Genomic DNA, 26,334 nt, shown 5'->3' on the forward strand with positions numbered 1-26,334 from the left:
AATTTATCTATCACTCTATTCCATTTCACTTTCATTCCTAAAAAAATCTAAAAAATGTACAAGCTTTGAAATGCTGAAAACTTAACATTAATAGGATGTTGATAGGAGGAGTTGGAGTCTTTCTGAAATGCTGTGTTTTCCAGTTTTCCATGGTTTGATATCAGGCTGAATACACACAAACACACACACACACACACACACACACACACACACACACACACACACAGATTTTCTCTTTTGGTATCAGTAAAAGTGTTAAATTGGACATAGGCATATTTCTAAGCAAACAGACTCTGGAAAGGTAAAATTTTACAAAAAGTCACTAGGTTATTAACGGTTCATCTGTTCATGCCGAGAACATGGCTAAACTAAGATGTACTCTGCAGTTTTGCATTTTAAGGCAAAATCACAGTTCAGAGTCTTGTGCTCAGAAAATTAAGAATCTGTTCATATTGACATACATTTGCAGTGTTAATGTTTTCTGTCCAGCTTCAGGTTTTTACTCTTTACCTATTATGCTATTGTTTTCTACTCAATTAAAAAAAAACCAAAAAAATAAAAAAACAAACAAACAAAAAACCGTACCTGAATGTAGACCACAGAGGGACACTGATGTACAAAAGAAGTTATTTCCAAGCTAGTCGACTGCCAGGGCCTTTATTTTTCTTCCCCTCCTCACTCCCATCCTTTCCTCCTGTTTTTACTTCTTTATTTTCCTTTTGCTTTTCTTGCTTTCCCTTCTTTCTTTCTTATTCTTTTCTTCTAATTTTTCTTTCCTTCCACATCCCTCCTTCCCTTACTCCCTCTCCCTCTCTCCTCTTCCCTCCTTCTCTTTCTTCCTCGTTTACTCTGTCTATCCTGGGTGATCTTTGCTTCTTTCTTCTTCCTCCCTCCCCTCTTCTTCTTCTCCTTTCTTTCCTCTCTTTCCTTTCTTCTTTCCTTCAGTCTGTTCTTCCTTCCTTCCTTCCTTCTTTTTCTGATAGAAAAAGATCCTAACTTTTCTTTTTTACTCTCCATTCTTTTTTTATTTCCTTCCCTCCCTCCCTCCCTCCCTCCCTCCCTCCCTCCCTCCCTCCCTTCCTTCCTTCCTTCCTTCCTTCCTTCCTTCCTTCCTTCCTTCCTTCCTTCCTTCCTTCCTTCCTGTCTTTCTTTTTGCTATCTTTCTGGTTGATCTTTATTGTATATTTCTCTCTTCCCTTTCTTTCCTTCTCCTTTACCTTTTATGCTTTGATTTCGCTTTTCAGTGTCCATTAGTTGACTGATTTATCGATAGTGTGAAATTAGAATTTACAGAGAATTGGCAGTGTCCTTCATGGAATAAAGGTTTCTGAGCCAATTTCATCTGTTTCCCAGAAAGCTGAGAAGGAAGTAGGTAATTAATAATGCAGAAATACATCAGGCTATGCCTATGCCTGTATTTTAAAAACACATATGGACAGGTCAGTGAATTTAGTCAAAACTGCCGTTAATTATCCAGGTGCTTGATTCACATAATGTTAAATACACAGGGAAGTTGAACACTATATTGGCTAAATATATTAATGCTACATGTAGACATAATTATTGGTGAATATTTCATTGAATCATTGCATTTGAATAGAGGTTTTGATGATGGAAAATTTTGTTTTTTGTATGCAAGATTTTTCATGTATTTTAATTAAGATATCCTATATATGCCTCAATATATAAATATGTATCTTGGTAATACACACAATATTTATAATTAAGATCAAGAGTTGGTTTTCAAGGTTTTTTTTGTAATCAGACCTTTTGGTCCATTTAAATTTTATAATGTTGCATTTTCTTCTATATGAAACCAAGCAAGATATGACTGTGCTCACACAATGTCATAGTTTTTAAGGTTTATTTATTTAGTTTTTAATCTATTTTGAGACTGAGTCTTGCTCTGTTGCCCAGGCTGGAGTGCAGTGGCATGATCTCGGCTCAAGGCAACCTCTGCCTCCTGGATTCAAGTGATTCTCCTGCCTCAGGCTCCAGAGTAGCTGGGATTACTGGCACCTGACACCATGCCTGGCTAATTTTTGTATTTTTAGTAGAGATGGGGTTTTGCCATGTTGGCCAAGCTGGTCTTATACTCCTGACCTCAGGTAATCCAACCACTTCGGCCTCCCAAAATGCTGGGGTTACAGGTGTGAGCCACCATGCCTGGCCCATAATTTTTAAGGTTTAGGCCTCATAGATTTTATTTTGATTCATCTACAAGATAACAGTAGCTGAATGACTATTATCAATTATATATGTGCAAATAAAATAAGTATGAGATCAAATTATAAAAGTGAAAATAGTGTCCATGCATTATTCAGGGTAATACAACTGGTATATGGTGGAGATGGAGTTCTTATCCAATTCTGTCTAACTTAAATTGTGGCTTCTTAGCTAATAAAGTGGATGAATTTTGAACAAGGGGCCTCATCTTCCCATTTAGCTACACATTTGAAGTATGTGTGCATGAGTGTGTGTATGTATAAATGAATGTATGTGAATGGTTTCAAATTTAAAACATTTTTATTATTGATAAACATGATGCATGGCTTTTGTATAAACTTCAAACAGTACACGAAAGTTGTAGGAATAGTAAAACTTAACGAGTCAGACAAAACTGCTGACATCTTGATGAAAAACTTGATAGATTTCAATGGTATTTCACACACATAAATATTAATGTGTAATTTTACACTGTCAGGATCATACTATACATTCTTTTCTGTAACCATGGAAAATATATTATGACTGTATATAGTTTTTTTAATGATTGTACAGAATTACATTTCAGAAAAATGCTTAATTTATTAAACTGATTATTTATTGATAATATCTAGCTTATTTACAATTTTATAACCCTTTTTTATACTCTAGAAGAAATTTTTGCAAAATAATTTATTCATGTGAAAGAATATTTGTTATATAATTAAGTGAAAGGTACAGTAAATTGAATATCTACAGAGCCAGTTCCAACTTATGGAAATTCTAGCCAATAAATGGAAATGTTTTGCATGTTCATTCCCAATGGCACATGTCTTTTGTGATCTGGAAAGTTTATCTTATTTTTGCTTTACTTTATGGTTTGATTGTACCTGTACTTATCTTTAAGATACAAATTGTTGGCCGAGTGAGGTGGCTAATGCCTGTAATCCCAGCACTTTGGGAGGTCGAGTCGGGCAGATCAAGAGGTCAAGAGTTCAAAGACCAGCCTGACCACCAGGGTGAAACCCTGCCTCAACTGCAAATACAAAGATTAGCTGGGCATGGTGTCACACGCCTGCAATCCCAGCTACTCAGGAGTCTGAGGCAGGAGAATTGCTTGAACACAGGAGACAGGGGTTGCAGTGAGCTAAAATCATGATACTGCATTCCAGCCTGGGTGACAGAGCAAGACTCTGTCTCACGTGTCAGGAGAGGGGACATACAGATTGTTCATTGGAAAATATTTGTATGTTTTCTAATTATGTACAATGTTATCAATTTTCTATGTGTTCCTCTACAGCTTTTTAAAAGTTTTGTGTGTTGACGGTTTATTCATATTGATGAACATAGTTTTAATTTTTTTCGTTTTCTCTACCGTATATTTCATTCTATAATTAAATGCAATGGAAATTTTAGTTTTTTTATTTTGTTTTATAAACAATGCACTTAAGAATATTTTAAATTATATGTAGAGTATCTCTACCATCTTAGCTAAAGTCATGTTGTTACTTTTAAATAAAATGAGATAATACAAGAAAAAATGTTTTGAACACTTTGTAAAAGACGCATAATATAAAGAATAAATGACATGCTAAATTTTCTAAGCATGGAAGCATTGATTATTATGGTAGGCATATCCCCAAATCTATATGAAGAATGTAAATTTATTTATACAATTGATGTACTAATTTTTACCCAGAATAGCAGAGTATGACTGTACTGTTGTACATATACTTGATATGTACATATTTTGGTAATCTTGTGAGCTTGAAATTGTATCAACTGGAAGATTTAATTCATATGTTCCTAATTTCCAAAGCAATTAATTTTTTGGTTTTCCCCCTTTTTTTTCTTTTTTGTGAAAGGTACATTGATAGAGTTTATCTATTTTTGTATTGGAATTTGTTCCTTCTTATTGATGTGAAGAATTTTAAAAATACTTTCTTTTCTTTTTTTAACTTATATCACCTCATTTATTTTTTATTAAAAAATTTTTTTTCCATAAGTTATCAAGGTGCATGTTGTATTTGGTTACATGAGTAAGTTCTTCAGTTGTAATTTATGAAATTTTAGTGCACCCATCACCTGAGCAGTATACACAGCACCGTATTTGTAGTCTTTTATCCCTCATCCCCTTCACACTCTTCTCCCCAAGTACCCAAGTCCATTATATCATTATTGTGCCTTTGTGTCCTCATAGCTTACATCCCACGTAACAGTGAAAACATATGATGTTTGTTTTTCTATTCTTGATTTACTTCACTTAGAAAAATAGTCTCCAATCTCATCCAGGTCACTGCAAGTACTGCTAATTCATTCCCTTTTATGGCCGAGAGGTATTCCATCATATATATACACACATATATCTATATATATGTGATATATATGTCATATATATCTCTCTATATATCTCTCTCTCACACAGTTTCTTTATCCACTTGTCTATTGATGGGCATTTGGGTTGGTTCCATGATTTTGCAATTGTGAATTGTGCTGCTCTAAACATACCTGTCCAAGTATCTTTTTCGAATAATGCCTTCAATTCCTCTAGGTAGATACCCAGTAGTGGGATTGCTGGATCAAATGGTAGTTCTACTTTTAGTTCTTTAGGGAATCTCCACACTGTTTCCCATAGTGTCTGTACTGGTTTACATCCCACCAGCAGGGTAGAAGTGAAGTGTTCCCTGTTCATGGCATCCATACCAACATCTACTGTTTTTTGATTTATTGGTTATGGCCACTCTTGCAGAAGTAAGGTGGTATTGCATTGTGGTTTTGATTTGCATTTCCCTGATCGTTAGTGATGTTGAACATTTTTTCATGTGTTTGTTGGCCATGTGTATATCTTCTTTTGATTATTGTCTATTCATGCTCTTAGCCCACTTTTTGATGGGATTTTTTTTTTCTTACTGTTTAAGTTCATTGTTAACTTATTGTTTAAGTTCATTGTAGATTCTGGATATTAGCCCTTTGTTAGATGTATAGATTGTGAAGATTTTCTTCCACTCTGTTGGTTGTCTGTTTACTCTGCTGACTGTTCCTTCTGCCATGCAAAAGCTCTGTAGTTTAATTAGGTACCAGCTATTTTCTTTGTTTTATTGCATTTGCTTTTGGGTTCTTGGCATCCTTGCTTATGCCAATGTCTAGAAGCATTTTCCAAAATTGTCTTCTAGTATTTTTAGAGTTTCTGGTCTTAGGTTTAAGTCTTTAATCCATCTTGCATTGATTTTTGAATAAGATGAGAGACGAGGGTCCAGTTTCATTCTCCTACATGTGACTAACCAATTATTACAGCATCAGTTATTGAAAAGGGTGTCCTTTCCCCACTCTATGTTTCTGTTTACTTTGTCAAAGATCAGTTGGCTGTATTTGGGTTTATTTCTGGGTTCTCTATTCTGTTCCACTCGTCTATGTGCCCATTTTTATACCGGTACCATCCTGTTTTGGTGACTGTGGCCTTATAGTATAATTTGAAATCAGGTAGTGTCATGCCTCCAGATTTGTTCTTTTTGCTTAGTCTTGCTTTGGCTATGCGGCCTCCTTTTTGGTTCCATATGAATTTTAGAATTGTTTTTTTCTAATTATGTGAAGAATGATGGTGGTATTTTGATGGGGATTACATTGAATTTCTAGATTGCTTTGGCAGTATGTTTATTTTCACAATATTGATTTTACCAATCCATGAGCATATATGTTTCCATTTGTGTAATCTATAATTTCTTTCAGCAGCATTTCATAGCTTTCCTTGTAGAGGTCTTTTGACTTCTTGGTTAGGTGTATTTCTAAGTATTTTATTTTATTTTATTGTTTTATTTTGCTACTATTATGAAAGGAGTTGAATTCTTGATTTGATTCTTCATTTAGTCACTGTTAATGTATAGAAGAGCTACTGATTTGTTTATATTAATCTTCTATCCAGAAAGTTTGTGGAATTCTTTTATCAGTTAGAGGAACTTTCTGGAGGAGTCTTTAGGGTTTTCACGATAAACAATTATAACATCAGCAGTGACAGTTTGTCTTCCTCTTTACCAATTTGGATGCCCTTTACTTCTTTCTCTCATCTGATTGCTCTGGCTAGGACGTCCAGTACTGTGTTGAAGAAGAGTGGTGAGAGTGGACATCCTTGTCTTTTTCCAGTTCTCAGGGGAATGCATTCAACTTCTCCTCATTCAGTATTATTTTGATTGTGGGTTTGTCATAGATGGCTTTTATTACATCAAGGTGTATCCCTGGCATGTCAATTTTGTTGAGCATTTTAATCATACAGGGATGCTGGATTTTGTTGAATGCTTTTTCTGCATCTATTGAGATGATCATGTGATTTTTTTTTTTTTTTTTTTTTTTTTTTTTTTTGAGATGGAGTCTGGCTCTGTCACCCAGGTTGGAGTGCAGTGGAGCGATCTCGGCTCACTGCAAGCTCCGCCTCCTGGGTTCACTACATTCTCCTGCCTCAGCCTCCCCAGTAGCTGGGACTACAGGCGCCGCCACCACGCCCGCTAATTTGTGTGTGTGTGTGTGTGTGTGTGTGTTTTTAGTAGAGACGAGGCTTCACCGTGGTCTGCATCTCCTGACCTCATGAATTGCCCTCCTCAGCCTCCCAAAGTGTTGGGATTACAGGCGTGAGCCACAGCGCCGGCCGATTTTTGTTTTTAATTCTGTTTATGTGGTGTATCACATTCATTGACTTGCATATGCTAAACCATCCCTGCGTCCCTGGTATGAAATCCATTTGATCATGGTGGATTATCTTTTTGATATTTTGTTAGATTTGGTTAGCTAGTATTTCCTTAAGGATTTTAACTTCTGTGTTCATCAAGGATATCAGTCAGTAGTTTTCTTTTTTGGTTACCGTCTTTCCTGGTTTTGGTATTCGGGTGACGCTGGCTTCATAGAATGAATTAGGGAGGGCTCCTTCTTTCTCATCTATCTTGTGGAATAGTGTCAAAAGGATTGGTATCAAATCTTTGAATGTCTGGTAGAATTCTGCTGTGAATCTGTCTGGTCCTGGACTCTTTTTTGTTGGTAGTTTTTTAATCATCATTTCAATCTCACTGCTTGTTATTGATCTGTTCAGGGTGACGAATTCTTCCTGATTTAAGCTAAGAGGGTTGTGTATTTCCAGAAATATACCCGTCTCTTCTAGGTTTTCTAGTGTATGTGTGTAGAGGTGTTCATAAGAGCCTTGAATGATCTTTTGTATTTCTGTGGAGTCTATTGTATTATCTCCTGTTTCACTTGTTAGTGAGGTTATTTGGATTTTTTCTCTTCTTTTCTTGGTTAATCTTGCTAATGGCCCATCCATTTTATTTATCTTTTCAGGAAACCAACGTTTTGTGTCATTTATATTTTGTAATTTTTTTAATTCAATTTCATGTAGTTCTGCTCTGATCTTGGCTATTTCCTTTCGTCTGCTGGGTTTGGCTTTGGTTTGTTACTGTTTCTCTAGTTCCATGAGGTGCGACCTTAGAATGTCAGTTTGTGTTCTTTCAGTCTTTTTGATACAGGCATTTAGGGCTATGAGCTTTCCTCTTATCTCTGCCTTTGCTATGTCCCAGAGGTTGCGGTAGGTTGTGTCATTATTGTCATTCAGTTGGAATACATTTTTTGTTTCCATCTTGATTTCGTTTTTGACCCGATGCTCATTCAGGAACAGGTTATTTAATTTCCATGTATTTGCATGGTTTTGAAGGTTCCTTTTGGAGTTGATTTCCAGTTTTATTCCTCTGCGGTCTGAGAGAGTGCTTGATATAATTTCAATTTGCTTAAATTTATTGAGGCTCATTTTGTGGTCTATCATATGATATCTTCGAGAAATTTCCATGTACTGTTAAGTATGTGTATTCTGCAGCAGTTGGATTAAATATTTTGTATATATCTGTTAAGTCCACTTGTTCCAAAGGTATAGTTTAAATCCATTGTTTCTTTGTTGAGTTTCTGTCTTGATGACCTGTCTAGTGCTGTCAATGGAGTATTGAAGTCCCCCATTATTATTGTGTTGCTGTCTATCTCATTTCTTAGGTCTATTAGTTATTGTTATAAATTTGGGAACTCCAGTGTTAGGTGCATATATGTTTAGGATCGTGATATTTTCCTGTTGGACAAGGCCTTTTACCATGATATAATGTCACTTTTTGTCTCTTTTAATGCTGTTGCTTTAAATCCACCCCCCCCCCCATATAAGAATAGCTACCCCTGCCTGGTTTGGGTGTCTATTTTCATGAAATGCCTTTTTCCATCCCTTTACTTTTAGTTTATGTGAGTTCTCATGTGTTAGGTGAGTCTCCCAAAGGCAGCAGATAGTTGGTAAGTTTTTATCCATTTTGTGGTTCTGTCTGTTTTAAGTAGAGCATTGAAGTCATTATATTCAATGTTAGTATTGAAATGTGTGGTACCGATACATGCATTATGCTCTTTGTTGCGTGTGTACTTTTGTTTTTTTTTATTTTTGCTTTTTAATTTGTATTTTTGCTTTGTGATTCCTGTGTGATTTATGCTTTAAAGATGTTCTGTTTTTGTGTTTTCTCAGGATTTGTTTCAAGATTTAGAGTTCCTTTTAGCAGTTCTTGTAGTGGTGGTTTGGTAATGGCAAATTCTCTCAGCATTGTTTTTTCTTTTTTTTCTGGAAAAGGAATGTAACTTTCCTTCATATATGATGCTTAGTTTCACTGGATCCAAAATTCTTGGCTGATAATTGTTTTGTTTGAGAAGGCTGAGGATAGGGCCCCAATCCCTTCCAGATTGTAGGGTTTCTGCTGAGAAATCTGCTGTTAATCTGATAGGTTTTCCTTTATGGGTTACCTGGTCCTTCTGTCTCACAACTCTTAAGATTCTTTCCTTCATCTTACCTTTAGATAACCTGATGACAATGTATCTAGGTAATGATCTTTTTGCATTAAATTTCCCAGGTGTTCTTCCTGCTCCTTGTATTTGGATGTCTAGGTCTCTGGAAAGGCCATGAAAGTTTTCCTTTATTATTCCACCAAATATGTTTTACAAGCTTTTAGAATTCTCTTCTTCTTCAAGAACACCAATTATTCTTAGGTTTAGTTGTTTAACATAATCCCAGACTTTTTGAAGGCTTTGTTCATATTTTTTTGTCTTTGTTGAATTGGGTTCATTCGAAGACCTTGTCTGAGCTGTGTATTTCTTTACTATACTTGTTAAATTCTATTGCTGAGACTTTCCAGAGCATTTTGCATGTTTATAAGTGTGTTCAATGTTTCCTGAAGTTTAGATTTTTTTTTAATTTATGCTATCTATTTCCTTGACTATTTCTCCCTTCACTTCTCCTAATATTTTTGGGATTTACCTATATTGGGCTTCATCTTTCTGTGGTGCTTCCCTGATTAGCTTAATACCTAACCTTCTGAATTCTTTTTTAGGTAAATCAGGGATTTCTTCTTGGTTTGAATCCATTGCTGGTGAACTAGTGTGGTTTTTTGCGGGTGTTAAAGAGCCTGGTTTTGTCATATTACCAGAGTTGGTGTTCTGGTTTCTTCTCATTTGGGTAGGCGCTGTTAGAGAGAAGGTCTAGGGCTGAAGGCTGTTCTTCAGATTCCTTTGTCCCATGGGGTGTTCCCTTGATGTAGTACTCTCCCGTTTTCCTATACATGTGGCTTCCTGTGAGCTGAGCTGCAGTGACTGTTGTCTGTCTTCTGGGTCTAGCCACTCAGCAAGTCTGCCCAGCTCCAGGTTGGTACTGGGGATTCTTTGCACAGAGTCCTGTGATATGAACCATCTATGGATCTCTCAGCTGTGGATACCAGAGTCTTTTCTGGTGGAGGTGGCAGGGGGGTGAAATGGACTCTGTGAGGGTTCTTAGCTTTGGTGGTTTAATGCTCTATTTCTGTGCTGATTGGCCTCCTGCCAGGAGGTGCTGCTTTCCAGAGAGCTTCAGCTGTGGTAGTATGGAGAGGAACCAGTGGTGGGCTAGGTGCTAAAACTCCCAAGAATATATGCCCTTTGTCTTCAGCTACCAGGGTGAATTGGAAGGCCCATCAGGTGAGGGCAGGGCTAGGTATGGCCAAGCTCAGACTCTCCTTGCGGGGATCTTGCTTTGGTTGCTGTTGAGGGTAGGGGTGATGTTCCCAGGTCACTGGAGCTGTGTACCTGGGAAGATTATGGCTGCCTCTTCTGAGTCATGCAGGTTGTCAGGGAAGTGAGGGAAAGCATCACATGCCTCACTCAGCTTCCACGCAAATCAAAGGGCTGGTCTCATTCCCACTGTGCCCTCCATCACAGTCCTGAGTCTGTCTCCAGGAGGAGGGAAGATGGGCTTGAAAACTTGCTGCAGGCTATCGGCCTCCCAGCTGCAAAAGAAAAGGGCTTGGTTCTTCCCCTACCTGTGGAATCTGCACACTGGAATTGTGCCCTCCCTGACTTCTGGCCAGGAAGATTCTTGCACCTTTTGAATTGTTACAAAGTTCAACGAGGAATCTCCTTCTCCCTGTTGAGTTTTACCCCAAGGGCCTTTCTACTGCCTCCTCTACCCTTGTATTTTGCTCAGCTCTTTAAATTAACTCAGCTCCAGGTAAAATCAAAAGCTTCTCCTGCAGACAGGCCCTCAGTTTCTCCAGTGAGGGTGTGTGCGCAGGGAGAAGGGTCTCCGTTTCCCACTTCCATAGTTGGATCACTCGCAGTATTTGGGGTGTCTCCTGGGTCCTGTAGGAGCAGTCCATTTCCTTCAGAGGGTTTATGGGTCCTCTTGGGATTGCTCATTTGTTTTTGCAGTCCAACTGGAGCTAAAATTCACAGTACAAGCCTCTACACGCTGCTCTGTCTGGAGCCGCCATCTAGTTCTGCCTCCCATTTACCATAATGACCTCTATCAAAAAATATTCTTCTGAATGCCAATACTTTAAGAAATACTTTTTTATCTGAAGTCACAAGATATTTTCTTCTAATTGTGTCACAGTTATGTTTTTATATATAGCACTTTATTCCACTTAAAATTCATTCTTGTAATGGTAAGGTAGAAATACATTTGTATTTTTTTCAAAAATGTAATAGACTTATTATTCAGATTTCAATAAAATTTCTCCAATATATTTATAATTTTTTTATCTAGCAATATTAAAATTATTCTTAATGTTTCTTCTTCGGATCCTACAATTCTTAAGTTTTTAAATGTACAATGTTTGTTTCATTGCCTGGTTATGTTTCTATTTTAGATAACTGACTTAATTTCATTGTATTTAGCAGTTATAATCTATATGGCAGCAATATTTTAGCTTGTTGAGATTTGCTTTGTGACAAATACATGGGCAACTATTATTAAAATGTTCTACTTATGCTTAAGAAAAATGCATTATCTATATTTAGGGTACAGGGTTTTATATTTTCATTTAATAAAGATTGTTAGTGCATTATTAAAAAACATTTACCACTTTGCTGATGGAAGTGATATCAAAGAATTTATAAACATTATGGCATATATGAATCATCTGAATAGGTATAGGCTATGATAAAATGATGCAGCTGGACTGGTGAACACCAGCAAATGGTCATCCTTGATAAGTAATATTTTGTCTGTTGTCTGATTGATCTTTTAAATGTAATGTGTTAAAGCTCCTGCTATTATGAATGATTTTACAATAATTATTTGAATTCCAAGATTATACTCAATTTATTAGTTTTGTATGTGTTTAAAATTGTGATACGTTCCCATAGAATTTTTTTTTCAATCCTGATTTGGTGATTTCCTTTATCCATTAAAATGGTCCTCTCTGTCTTTGTGGTCTTTCATCAAGTTGGGTCACTAAAACATCTTCACAGGGAGATCTCAGTGTAGCAGGAGAGTGAGAATGGAAACTGCAAGACCTCTTAATTCCTTGCTTAGAAATAACACGTCACTTCAGCTGCAAGTACCAAGGTCAGTCAGATTCAAAAAATAGAGAAGTAAATTCTCTCTCTTAATGGGTAGAGTTAGAAAAAAAATCTGTGTCAAATTTCATTTAACACAAACCCCTTCTGTTTATTGTAATTATGAAACTGTCCCCATAAGCTTTAGAAAAGTATTCAGGGAAGGAAGGTGAAGGAGAAACAAAAATAAACCAAATTTCCAGCACATTCATTGTTAATCATTAGGTCAGCTTGTTCTCTTAGCTGCTTTTTCATAGTAGTTTGGTACCTATTTTTTTAGAATCACGTAGTCCCTAGATTATAGTTCCCCTTAACTGCTCTTTAGATGACAACTTAAACATTATACAACGTTAAGTTTCCCCTTTGAGATATTCCTCAGGTCCTGTGTGTCAGTGAAAAATTAGCTGTTCTGCAAGACCCCATTAGAAGCTGACTCATCAAACAATGCAGTCTCCACATCCTGATGATTTTATGTCCTTTACCTTGACCAATCAATAACCCAAATTGTACAGTTCCTCACCCTCCATGATCTGCTTAAAAATCCCAAGTCCAGAACTATCTGGGGCAATGTATTTGAGGATTTTTCTCTGCTGCAAACCCTGCTGTCTTGGTGTATTGGCATGTTATTATGCAGTGGGCATCCAACTTGTTGGCCTACAACAGGTACTGACAGATGTATTTTTCACTATCATATTTTGAGTTTTGTACATATTAAGCATTATTATTTCTCATTTCTTGTATTTTTTGAATTCAATTTTATTTTCATTTTCTCTATACAACTTTTCAAGATAAATCCTCTATTTCTACTTTTACCAAGATTATTTAACTTTATGCAATAAAAAGTTAATCAGTGTTTTATATTCTAAATGACATAAGGTTTCTGAAAGGTATTAATTCAGATCACAGCAACCTCTCTCTCCTTACCATTCCAAGATGAGGAGGTATTACTATCTAGTATTTACCTCCCCTTCTGAACTCCATTAAATCAAATATTTTTATTATTATTACTTTGTGTAAACAATGTGTAAATATACTAGTATTAAATATTTTATTGATTAGCTTTTTAAAAAATATATTTCTACCAGATTCATTTTCTTAAAATTAGTTTCTTAGTGCTTTCTTTTCTGAGTGTTCATTGACACTCAGATTTCCTCAGGTCATTTATTTATTTATTTATTTAGCCACAAAAGCATGTTTTATTTGCTTTGTTCAGATAGTTGGGATGGGAATTATTTTCAATGAGCTTTCATTTGGATCTCCATGAGAAAGAGGAGAGAATAATAATTTAGAGTCTGGACATTGGTGCTTAACTTTGTTGATACAAATCTAGACTTTTGTTTTAGTATCTGAGGAATGTGGGTAACTTACCAAAGCTTTTCATCATTTACCTTCTTCATTTGTAAAATTAGTATTGTATTAATAATACCTGTTTCATAGGATTAACAAAATTAACGTTTGTACTTGTTACATGCCTTACATATTTTAAGCACTGAATATATTCTATCATTTATTATTTTCTAGTTTTTTTGGAATCACACTTTTGGCTTAATAGTTGTTCCTTTGTTGGTTTTCTGCCGTTCTTATGCATTTGAAGTCTTTATCTTTTCATTTTTTTTTATTATTAGGCATGTAAATAAATTTATGTGGGTTCTTTGTTCTTCATGGAATACAGTATGATTCTTGAATATTATGACTTGTGCTTTTCATAAATTTTTGAAAATTCTCAGCTAGTATTATTTTAAACATTTTCTTTCTCATTCTTTGTGTTCCTTTATTCTGGAACTTCCTTTAAGCTTATGTTTGGCATTCTTACTTCAACTTTCAGATCTCTTTGCTCATGTGCATTTTCCATATTTCTTTTTTGTCTCTCTCTGTTGCACCCTGGATTATATTAAATATGCACCTTTCAAATCATGGTTTATTTCTTCAGACACATCTAATCCTAGGTTTAACTCACTGTTGAGTTTTTATTTTATTTCAACAATTACATGTCTCATTCTTGAAATTCTTTTTTGATTAAATTTAAAAATGTTTCCAGTGTTCCTTGTATGCTTTTTCAAGTGTACTTATGTATCATTTATGTCCTCATAAACAGCCATTTTATATTCTTCATATGATAAGCCTAATAACTAAAGTTTTGAGGTGTTAGTTTTTTGAAAATTTTCATAACTTTTATTTAAGTTCATTTGTTTTCTTATAATTTTAGTAGTGTTGAGTAATTAAATCATATTTACTTGTATTCAATCTGTAGTAATTCAGAGACAGTGATTAAATAAAGATACTTTTCTCCAGAAAGATTTGCATTTGCTTCTGCCAGTTCTGGATGCTGCTATCAAGCTCAGAGAAGCTCAATTTAACTTAGTGCTTTGGACTGAATGATTGTGCTCCAAAATTTGTGTATTGAAGCCCTAGTCCTCAATGTGATGATGTTTGAATGTGGGGCCTTTTAGAGCTAACAAAGTCATGACAGTGAACTCCTTTGGATGAGGTTAGGACTCTTATGAGAAGAAATATGAAAATTATGATTATTACTCTCAGCTCTGTGAAGGTGTGGTGAGAAGGAGGCTATATACAAGGAAGGAAGAGTGCCTCCTCAGATGCCTATCATCTGGTGCTTTAATCCTGGACTTTCTAGCCTCTCGAACTGTAAAAACTGAATATTTGTTCTCTAAGCCATTCAGTCTATTGTATTTTTCTAAAGGAGTCCAAACTGACTAAGATATTTAATGTATATAAATTTTATAAATATGAAAAATTAAGACAGATTTATTGCAAAAAATCCATACACAAATACTTTTTTGGGTTATTTTATTGTTATTATATTGCTACTATCTAATGAGAATCACAGCTGAGATATGTTAAAATTTCTGGTTGTATAAAGTGTAGACACAATGTAAATATTAGGAGAAAAATGTAAGAAAAAATTTAACATTCAATAACAGGAAATTTAAAGATTATTTGAAGACACTTCATAAAATGTTTTGGTAAAAAATCATCATGTAATGCAAAGATAAAATGGAAAAGATAAATGTTAAGAAAGACAATAATCTATAATTATTTGATTCAACATAATTCAATTTAATAAAAATTAAAATATGACCATCAGTCGGGAAAGGAAAACTTTCAAAAGTTAAAAATTATGCAAACATGCAAATGAGTAAATTGTGGGAAAACAGCAATTACAAGACACAAAAAATGAACAAGAACACCTTTCACGTGATTTTAAAGCTTTAATAAATTAAAATTTTGAAGTATATCAACAAAAATATTTAAGAAAGCATAGTTTCTTGATGACTGTGATGGTTAATTTTATGTGTCAACATGACTGGGTACCATTATTTCTTTTTTAAAAAAAATTTTTACTTAAGTTCCAGGATACATGTTCAGAATGTGCAGTTATGTTACATAGGTATAGCTGTTCCATGGTGGTTGCTGCACCTGTTGACCTGTCCTCTAAGTTCACTTCCCTTGCCCCCCACACCCCAGTTGACCTTGGTGTGTGTTGTTCCCCTCCCTGTGTCTATGTGTTCTCATTGTTTAATACAGACTTATGTGTGAAAACGTGTAGTTTTTGGTTTTCTGTTCCTGTGTTTGTTTGCTGAAGACGATGGCTTCCAGTTTCATCCATGTCCCTGCAAAGGAAATTATCTCATTCTTTTTTATGGTTGAATAGTATTCCATGGTGTATATGTACCACATTTTCTTTATCCAGTTTAGCACTGATGGGCATTTGGTTTGGTTCCATGACTTTTCTATTGTAAATAGTGCTGCAACAAACATACATGTGCATGTATCTTTATAGTAGAAAGATTCATATTCCCTTGGGTACATACCCACTAATGGGATTGCTGGGTAAAATGCTATTTCTGGTTGTAGATCCTTGGGGAATCACTATATTGTCTTCTACAATGGTTGAACTAATTTACATTTCCACCAACAGTGTAAAAGCATTCCTATTTCTACACAGCCCCACCAGCATCTATTGTTTCTTGACTTTTTAATGATTGCTGTTTTCACTGACATGAGATGGAATCTCATTGTGGTTTTAATCTGCATTTCTTTAATGATCTGTGATGTTGAATTTCTTTCCTATGTTTGTTGGTCACGTAAATGTCTTCTTTTGAGAAATTTCTGTTCATACCCTTTGCCTACTTTTCAATGGGGTTGTTTGTTTCTTGTAAATTTGTTTAAGTTTCTTGTAAATTCTGGTTATCAGATCTTTGTCAGATGGATAGATTGCAAAAATTTTCTCCCATTCTGTAGGTTGCCTATTCATGCTAATGATAGTTTCTTTTCTTGTGCAGAAACTCTTTAGTTTAATTAGATCCCATTTGTCAACTTTTGCTTTTGTTACAATGCTTTCAGAGTTTTTTTCATGAAGTCTTTGCCCATGTCTATGTCCTGAATGGTATTGCCTAGATTTTCTTGTAGGGTTTTTATCGTTTTGGGTTTTACATTTAAGTCTTTAATGAATACTGAGTTAATTTTTGTATAAGGTATAAGAAACGGATTCAGTATCAGTTTTCTGCATATGGCTAGCCAGTTTTCCCAGCACCACTTATTGAATAGCAGATCCTTTCCCCATTGCTTGTTTTTGTCAGGTTTGTCAAAGATCAGATGATCATAGATGTGTGGTGTTATTTCTGAGGTTTCTGATCTGTTCCATTGGGCTGTCTGTTTTGGTACCAGTACCATGCTGTTTTGGTTACTGTATCCTTGCAGTATAGTTTGAAGTCAGGTAGCGTGATGCCTCCAGCTTTGTTCTTTTAGCTTAGGATTGTCTTGGCTATGTGGGGTTTTCTTTGATTCCATATAAAATTTAAAGAAATTTTTTTCTAATTTTGTCAAGGACTTCAAAGGCAGTTTGATGGGAATAGCATTGAATCTATAAATTCCTGAGCAGTGATTTATAGATAATGGGCAGTATGGCCATTTTCAGAATGTTGATTTTTCCTAACCATGAGAATAGGATGTTTTTCCATTTGTTTGTGTCCTCTCTTATTTTCTTGAGCAGTGGTTTGTAGCTCTCCTTGAAGAGGTTCTTCACATCCTTGTTAGTTGTATTACTAGGCATTTTATTCTTTTTGATCAATTGTAAATGAGAGCTCCTTCATGATTTGGCTCTCTCCTTGTCTATTGTGGGTGTAAAGGAATGCTTGAGATTTTAGCACTTTGATTTTGTGTCCGGAGACTTTGCTGAAATTCCTTATGAGCTTAAGGAGTTTTGAGGCTGAGATAATGAGGTTTTCTAAATGTAGAATCATGTCATCTGCAAACAGAGACAATTTGACTTACTCTTTTCCTATTTGAGTGCTCTTCATTTCTTTCTCTTGCCTGATTGCCCTGGCCAGAACTTCCAATACTATGTCAAATTAGAGTGGTGAGAGACAGCATCCTTGTGTTGTACTAGTTTTCAGTGGGATTGCTTCCAGTTTTGCCCATTCAATATGATGTTGGCTGTGGGTTTGTCATAAGTAGCTCTTATTATTTTGAGTTATGTTCCATCAATGCCTAGTTTATAAAGAGAGTTGTTTAACATAAAGGGATGTTGAATTTTATTGAAGGTCTTTTCTGCATCTATTGAGATAAACATGTGTTTTTTGTCTTCGGTTCTGTTTATGTGATGGATTATGTTTATTGATTTGTGTATGTTGAACCAGCCTCGTATCCTGGGGATGAACCTGACTTGATCATGGTGGACAAAGTTTTTGATGTGCTGCTGGATTCGGTTTGCCAGTATTTCATTGAGGATTTTCATATTGATGTTAATCACGGATATTGGCCTGAACTTTTACTTTTTGTTGTATCTCTGCAAGGTTTTGGTATCAGGATGATGCTGGCCGTATAAAATGAGTTAGGGAGGATTCCCTGTTTTTCAATTGTTTGGAAGAGTTTCAGAAGGAAGGTACCAGCTCCTCTTTGTAACTTTGGTAGAATTCGGCTGTGGATCTGTCTGGTCCTGGACTTTTTTTGATTGGTAGGCTATGAATTAGTGGCTCCATTTCCTAGCTTGTTATTGGTCTATTCAGGGATTTGACTTCTTTCTGATTTAGTCTTGGGAGGGTGTATGTGTCCAGGAATTTATCCATTTCTTCCAGATGTTCTAGTTTATTTTCATAGAGGTGTTTATAGTATTCTCTGATGGTAGTTTGTATTTCTGTGGCATCAGTGGTGATATTCCCTTTATCATTTTTTAATGTGTCTATTTGATTCTTCTCTCTTTTCTTCTTTATTAGTCAAGTCAGCAGTCTATCTATTCTGTTAATTTTTTCAAAAAACAGCTCTTGAATTCACTGATTTTTTGTAGGGCTTTTCGTATTTCTACCTCCTTCAGTTCTGCTCTGATTTTACGTTAATCGCTAAGACAATGGGGAAAATGTCCCCAGGGCATGTCAGAGATCTTCATGGCAGCCCATTCGATTGCAGACCCAGAGTCCTAAGAGAACATGGTTTTGTGGGCCGTGCCAGGGTACCTGAAACGTGTGCAGCCTAGTGACTTGTTGTCCTGCATCCCAGCCACTTGAGTCCTGTCTGAAAGGGGCCAAAGAGCCTGGGCCATGGTTTCTGAGAGTGCAATCCCTAAACCTTGGCACTTTCCATGTGATGTTGAGCCTGCGAGTGCAGAGAAGTCAAGAATTGAGGTTTGGGAACCTCCACCTAGATTTCAGATGTATGGAAATGCCTGGATGGATGCAGAAGTTTGCTGCAGGGGTTAGTGTCTCATGGAGAACTTCTGCTAGGGTAATGCAGAAGGGAAATATGGCGTTAGACCTCCCATACAGAGTCCCTACTGGAGCACCACCTAGTGGAGCTGGAAGATTGCCACCATACTCCATACCCCAAAATGATAGATCTACTGACGGCTTGCATCGTGTGCCTGGAAAAGCCATAGACACTCAATGCCAGCCCATAAAAACAGGTGGGAGGGTGGCTGAACCCTGCAAAGCCACAGGGGAGTAGCTGCCCAAGACCATGGATACCCACCACTTGGTTCAGCATGACCTGCTTGTGAGACATGGAGTCAAAGGAGATCATTTTGGAGCTTTAAGATTTGAATGCCCTGTTGGATTTCAGACTTGCATGGGGCTGTAACCCCTTGGCTTTGGCCTATTTCTCCCATTTGGAATGGCTGTATTTACTCAATACCTGCGTGTACCAGAATTGCATCTAGGAAGTAACTAGCTTGCTTTTGATTTTACAGGCTCCTAGGCATAAGGGAAGTCTCAAATGAGACTTTGGAGTGTGGACTTTTGAGTTAATGCTGAAATGAGTTAAGACTTTGGGGGACTGTTGGCAAGGCATGGTTGGTTTTGAAATGTGAGGGCATGAGATTTGGAGGAGCCAGAAGTAGGATGATATAGTTTGACTCTGTGTCCCCACCCAAATTTTATCTTGAATTACATGCTCATAATTCCCATGTGTTGTGGGAGGGACCCAGTGGAAGATAATTCGAATCATGGGGGTAATTTATCTGATACTCTTCTCGTGGTAGTAAACACATCTCATGAGATCAAATGGTTTTATCAAGGGTTTCTGCTTTTGCATCTTCCTCATTTTCTCTTGCCGCCACCATGTAAGAAGTTCCTTTCAACTTCCACCATGATTCTGAGGCCTCCCCAGCCATGTGGAACTCCAATTAAATTTCTTTTCTTCCCAGTCTCAGGTATTTCTTTATCAGTAGCATGAAAACAGACTAATATAGAGAATCTGATAATTATGTGTCTTGGGGTTGCCCTCCTTGTGGAGTATCTTAATGGTCTTATCTTTATTTCCTGAATTTACTTATTGGCCTGTCTTGCTAGGTTTGGGGAGTTCTCCTGGATAATATCCTGAAGTGTGTTTTCCAGCTTGTTTCCATTCTCCCTGATTCCTTCAGGTACTCCAGTCAACTGTAGGTTCTTTTCACGTAGTCCCATATTTCTCAGAGACTTTGTTTGTTCTTTTGTATTCTTTTATCTCTAATCTTTATGCATGCCTTATTTCAGCAAGGTGGTCTTCAAACTCTGATATCCTTTCTTCCGCTTGGTCGATTTGGCTGTTGATACTTGTGTATGCTTCACCAAGTACTCATGGTGTGTTTTTCAACTTCATCAGGTTAGTTATGTTCCTCTCTAAACTGGTTATTCTAGTTAGCAGCTCCTCTAACCTTTTATTAAGGTTCTTAGCTTCTTTGCATTGGGTTAGAACATTCTCCATTAGCACAGCGGAGTTTTTTAAATTACCCATCTTCTGAAGCCTATGTCTGTCAATTTGTCCATCTCATCCTCCATCCAGTTGTGTGCCCTTGCTGGAGAGACATTGTAGTCATTTGGAGAAGGGATACTCTGGTCTTTTTGGTTTTCACTGTGTTTTCATTTATTCTTTCTCAACTTCATGAGTTTGTCTACTTTTCAATCTTTGAGGTTGCTGACCCTTGGTTGGGATTTTTGTGGGGACATTTTGTTGTCGATGATGCTGTTGTTGTTGCTTTCTGTTTATTTGTTTTTTGTTCAGTAGTCAGATTCCTCTTCTGTAGGGTTGCTGTGGTTTGCTGGGTGTTCACTTCAGGCCCTATTCATCTAGTTCACTCCCATGGCTGGAGATGTCACTCAAGGAGGCTGGAGAACAGCAAAGATGGGTGTCTGTTCCTTCTCCTGGGATCTCTGACCTCCAGGAGCACCAACCTTATGCCAGTAGGATTGCTCCTGTGTAGGGGTGTCTGACAACCTCTGTTGGAACGTCTCACCAGCTGGGTGGCATGGGAAACAGGACCCATTTAATAAAGAAGTTTGTTTCTTGGTGGAGGGGTGTGCTCTGCTTGGGTGAAACCCACTCATCTAGGCTGCCTGAATTTTTCAGAATTACCAGGAGGGAAGGCTAAGTCTACTGGTCTGCAGAGACTGAGACCACCCCTCGCACTAGGGGTTCTAGTGGCTCAGGCCCAGAGATATCAGAGTTTTTTCTCTGAGCCTCTGGTGAAGTTGTTGGAGTTCCCACAGGGAGACCTCACCCAGTGAAGAAAGATGGGTCTTGGTCATGTCTGAAGAGTGCTCTGGCCACAATCTGCTATAGCCTGTGTGTTTGGCTGTGGGAGGTACCTCTTGGGACCAAGCCGCCTAGCTTCCCTGGTTCCCGCAGGGGGAAAACGTGGCTTGGAGCTCTAGAGATGGATACCTCCCTTCCCCACCCGGGGCTTAGAGTATTAGGCAGTTATGAGCCTCAGTGCTGGCTGCTGCCCTTTTCCCAAGGAGCTCAAATGGCTTAGATTGCAGGCAGCTGCAGCCGTGATGCTGGTCACTTCTCTCTCCAGGAACCCAGCAAGCTTAAGCAGATTCTAGATGAGAGGCTATTGAGAATCTGTGCAGCTCTGGGGTTAGAACCCTAGGCCCCAGTGGTATGGGTTTGCCAGTGGGATCTCCCGATTCTTGGGTTGCATGGTTTCATGGAAAAAGCACGGTTTCCCCGGCAGCTTAGAGTGCTCACTCACTGCCTCCCTTGGCTGGCAGGGTGGGGGCTCCCCTGCTCTGTGTGGCTCTCAGGTGGGCCACCACACTGCATTGCTCTTCCTTGCTCTCTGTGAATCAGGCCAGCCGCTTAGTCAGTTCTGATGAGAGAAGCTGGATACCTTGGTTGCCAGTGCAGGATTAGACTGCCCCAGTGTGCTGGGCATCATCCAATTCATTGAAGGACTGAATAGAACAAAAAGGTGGATGAGGGCTGGGTTTGACCTTTCAATGCCTGGCTGCTTGAGCTGGAACATCAGTATTCTCCTGCCCTCGGCATTCCTGGTTCTCAGGTTTTTAGACTGCAACTGGCGTCTATACTATTGGTTCTCCAGTTCCTAGGACCCCTAATTATACCACCAGCTTTCCTGAGTTTCCAGGTTGACTATTGCAAACTGTGGGACTTCTCAACTTTCATACTCATGTAAGCCAATGCTCTCTTTCTCTATCTATCTATCTATCTATCTATCTATCTATCTATCTATCTATCTCTCTATCTATCTATCTATCTATTATCTATCTATTATCATCTATCTATCTATCTATCTATCTATCTATCTATCTATCTATCTATCATCTATCATCTATCTATCTAATCTTACTGGTTCTGTTTCCCTGGGAAACACCAACTAATATAATAATCATTCTACGATGTACTAGATAGGCAGTAGAAAAAAAAAATCACATGGAAAGAGCTATCTGCACCAATCTTTAATCCACATTTCCAATTCCCTTTGGAAAATAAAACAATTCAGAATAGCTTTTTTTTTTCTATTTTTTTCCTGTAATGCTATATTTGCATTGCCTTATCATCCTGACATATATTCTTTCCACTATTATCTAGTCTACATATTCCTCTCAGACTCACATTTCTAAAATACAAAACTGAATGTCTCGCTAATATTTTCTGTATGCCAAAAAACAAATTGCTTAGCCTGGCATTTCACTTCCTCATACCTCTCATTTCTATGATACTGGAAGGCAGTATCTGTATTTCTATTACTGCCTAATTCCTCAAGTATACATACAATGGACTGGTGCATGACTTTGTGCACCTCCCATTTATCTCACCTTTCCCCCATTTCCTTGGTGAAGGTCAATTTGTTGTTCTTTCCATATACAAATTAATTACTTCCTCTGCTTTGAAGAGTTCCTTCATTATTTTCTAGGCATAATTAATTGTTCTTTCTCAGTACTCTCACAACTCTTTATATATGTATTATAATTTTGTATGAATTTGCTGAATACAGTTAGTCATTCTTCTGTTAGAAGTTAAGATTTTGAGTGAACAAACATAAAGCTTTCTCATCTTTGTATTCTCAGAATTCATCACACCACTGGATATATTGAATGAAAGAATGAATGGTGCAGAGAATCCATAAGTCATGAAATCCCAGGAGTTGGACACAATGAATACAGTGTTCTATGAAGATAAATATTAATAATAAAATTGTTAAAATTGAATGCTTTCTCAATGCAATCTGAGAAATAGGGTGAGTTAAAAACTATTGAAAGAGATACTCTGGTGTACATGTTTTTATTCAGTTGGTGAAAAAAGCAGATATAACCAAAGGCAAAACACTTAGATTAGAAAAAGAACTGCAACATCACTCAACCATTCCTTGCTAACAAGCAGAGAGTACCAGTGTTTTTCAGTTTGTAGAAGTGAAAGTTTTAACAGTAGAATTATACAATTGTAATGATATAAATTATTTTTCAAATACATTAATAATATTAAGGATTTTCTGAAGTTTTGGATAAAGCTGTAATCTCAAAATAGATTACTTGTTGAGTGTTATGGCACTACAGGATAGAATTTTAGAGAACAGAGCAGATGACAGGAAAAGAGCATTTCTGAAGAAATCAAGAAATAGAAACTTTTATAGCCATATTCATTAAGACTTTTATTACCACTTTTTTCATTGGAAGACATCAGAGATTTTAATAAAACAATCTAATATATCTTGATGAATTCACAAGTTTCTACAAAAATGGTGCTTTTTAAAAAATTAAGAGGTCCTCACAATTTGGTGTCATTGTGGTGAATTTGTATGCTCTGAAATTCTTGTTCCTTCTCATTGGTGAGTAAGGATATCTGAATTTCATCAAATCCAGTTAAATAATTAAAATATGCATAAAAATAGTAAAAACACATATAGGATAACTGGCAAGACAGTAGTTAATTCTTTCCCCTCACAAATAAAGAATTCAATTTGTATTATTTACAGTTAGAGATACAAATTTCCTTTGAAATTGATTTTTTTTTTTTTTTTTTTTTTTAAGGTAGGAGCTCTTGTATTTCTGGGGCATGAGTGTAACCAGCTCCTGGACTTGTAGTATAACTGCCTTTTTCTGAGATCCCTTTAATTCAGTCTTGGAAGTGGAGAAGATGATTTGCAAAGGAACCTAATACTTTTTGGGACAGGCAGGACTTATACTATGTGTATTGTTAATATTTTTCTGTTTTCTGTATATTATGATGTTTGGGCATCTTAGCCCAGCCTAGAACATGCCTTTGATTTGCAAACGAACCAATCCAGAACCACACTTTCTCTATCAGCCCATGCACCCCACAAGGCAGTATTTCTCGGCCTTAACCATTGCATGACCAGGTTTTAGGTAACTGGGAACCACTCCCATACCTCAAAACTCACTAAACTTATTCAAACTAGCCAATCCTAAACTGTTCATCCTGCCTTGTCTTGACTTTCCCCTGGAAACTCCAATAAAGACCTTCCCTTTATACTTTCTCTAAAACAAATAGAAATCTAAACCTTCCCTTTATACTCCTGTCTTCTTCTTAACCACCCTGATGTCTTTTCCATGTGGACCTGTGTGGTATGGCTTGCCTCCTGTCTTTAAAACCGGTAAGTATAATAAACCTTGTTTTTATTTTCTCCTGAATTTCTCCTCTGCTTCCTCTTGTGGATACACCTGACCATCACATAAGAATAATACTATCGTGTGAAATTAGGAAAATCTGTGAGTAAACTTGAATGGCCTGACCATGTTTCACTGATGGGAAAGGATTTAAGAGCCTAGTGTTTGTGCAGAAATGATCAAAGTCATATCACGAGTGGTTGAAATGGCTACACTGGTTACAGGCAGAACCCCAGTGTATTCATTTATAATTAGAAATATAATTTCTAAATAAATGAAATTCTCAGAACAACTGTACAATTATTTTCTGCAGCTAAACTAGAAAATCATATCATCAGAAATTTGCTAGGTGAGGAATGAAACAGAAATGAAGTATATAAGACTCTAATATGTAATGCTGGAAGCTGCAACACTCACAAGCTATTTACAGTGCACTGAAAAGAACGTCTCCCCTCTGGGCAGAATTGGGAGGATCCCAAGCAGGTGATGTTTGCATCTTTACTGCTATTGTTGACTGCCCTGTGCTGATGAATATTTATTCACACAGTGATTCTTAAACTTTCGGGTCTCAGGACTCCATTATGTTCATTGTGGGCCCCAAAGAGTTTTTGTTTTATATGGGTTCTATGTACCAATATTTGTTTTATTGAAAATTAAAAATGGGAGATGTTTCATATATTTATTTATTTAAAATAAATGACAATAAACCTATTATACGTGAACATAAATAACAATTATTATAACAAACTGTCATTTTCAAGTACACACATGAAAAATCATATTTGAATGAATAGAAGACAGAGGTTTTGTGTCCTTTTTACATTCAATCTGTCACAACATGTTGTTCTGGTTGAAGTATATGAAGAATATCTGGCCTGGCACAGATACAAAAGGGAGTATTTTTAAAACTTTTTTAGTTAGTGTAGATTTTAATACTACACAAAAACTTGACAAGTGGGAGTTCTACAAACAAAACTTGAAATGTTTAATTTGAAACTTATCAACCAGGCATGTTGGGGGATGCCTATCCTCCTCCAAGGCAGGAAGATCCCTTGAGCACAGGATTTGGAGGCTGTAGGGAGCTATGATCATACCACGCTCCCCAGCCTGGGCAATAGAGTGCGAGACTTTCTCTAAAACAAATAGAAAGGGAAATCATAACAATAAACTTGTACTGTTGCAGTGAAACATAGGCGTCCATTAACTGTACTTTAAAAACCATGTTCCATAGAATATATTCTGTCTATAAATGTATTAATATTTAAATCAGCAGATATAATAAGATACAATTTAAAACCTAAGATGTAAGTAATGAATAAAAAAACGAATGTTTTTGAATATTGACCTAAAGAATTACATTTTAGAATATAAGAAATATGCTAAAAATTATTAAGTGCAAAAAAAAAAAATTTGGTCTGTTGGTAGGACTCTATTCCTAGAAGCTGGAAAGAAGTAATTTAATATAGAATAATGAAAATGACTAAACTTTTTGCCAATACATATTATGGTTTTTGCCAATATGTATTATGCTTTATCATTAGATGCCTTATGGAACTTTGCAGAATGCCTGGTGTGTGGTAAATTCTCAGTAATAGCTAAATAATTGGATAACTCAGTAATGAATTAAAAATAAAGTCCTTAGATCATTTTGAGGTTTATATAGTAGCTGATGGGTGACTGGGACTTTTTTTGAACTGCTCCTTAATGGAGACAAAAAACTTGTGTTATTAAGGATCTGACCCAAAGCTATTCTTATTTCAGGATAGGTACAGTCTAAGTTATTTGAGTATCTGCTTTGTTCTCCAGCTTTGGCAGGAAAGTGATAAATTTTGTTGTCCATAACTTAAAAATTAATACTTCCTAGTTTCACTGCTATTTGATTTGTGCTTTATTGTTTGTGACATGA

This window comes from Chlorocebus sabaeus, chromosome 22 (assembly GCF_047675955.1).
Source record: "Chlorocebus sabaeus isolate Y175 chromosome 22, mChlSab1.0.hap1, whole genome shotgun sequence".
Lineage (NCBI taxonomy): Eukaryota > Metazoa > Chordata > Mammalia > Primates > Cercopithecidae > Chlorocebus > Chlorocebus sabaeus.